Below are 520 nucleotides of genomic sequence, written 5' to 3'. Positions count from 1 at the left end.
ATTTAGTTTTAATGTCGGGGGAGGCTTGAGACAAAAAGTAATTTCTTGGACCTTTTGGAAATTGAACATGCACCCAACAACCCCTTCAGCACCAGCTACTTCATGGAGAGGAGCCATGGTAGAGGAAGGGAGGAGTCCCCGGGAACGAGTTACGGGGGGGCTGAAAGAGGCAGAAGGGGAGGGGGAAGGAGGGAGAGCAGAAGGGTTAGGTGGAACAGAAGATGGTGGCAGAGTGAGCCACTGTGGGGGTTTGGGGGATGGAACTACAGGAGGAGGGGGTCTGTACGGAGGAGGTTCGTCCGCAGGGTCAAAACCATCAGAAGTAGGGGATAATGGAGGCAGCGAGGATAGAGGGGGTTTGGAAGCAAGGAGAACCTGGGAGGGAGAACAGGTAAGACAAAGGGAGGGATTTGGGGCAAGTAGGCGGAAAGTCTCAATGTAGGGAATCGCCTTCCATTTTCTCTGGCGCTGGCAGAGGTTGAATAAATCTCGAAGAATATCGGGGTTTAGTGTGCCTTCC

The 520-nt window shown here is 53.1% G+C and overlaps 1 long non-coding RNA gene across 1 annotated transcript in view; it reads left to right on the top strand.

The window, feature by feature from the left end:
• The window catches only part of LOC103596890, a 17580-nt gene that overhangs the window by 16141 nt on the left and 919 nt on the right, over window positions 1–520 (top strand). The window lies entirely within an intron of this gene.

The sequence above is a fragment of the Galeopterus variegatus genome, unplaced genomic scaffold, assembly GCF_000696425.1.
Source record: "Galeopterus variegatus unplaced genomic scaffold, G_variegatus-3.0.2 Scaffold86, whole genome shotgun sequence".
Taxonomy (NCBI): domain Eukaryota; kingdom Metazoa; phylum Chordata; class Mammalia; order Dermoptera; family Cynocephalidae; genus Galeopterus; species Galeopterus variegatus.
Note: the sequence above shows the minus strand (reverse complement) of the source record. Positions and strands in the feature narration are given on the sequence as shown.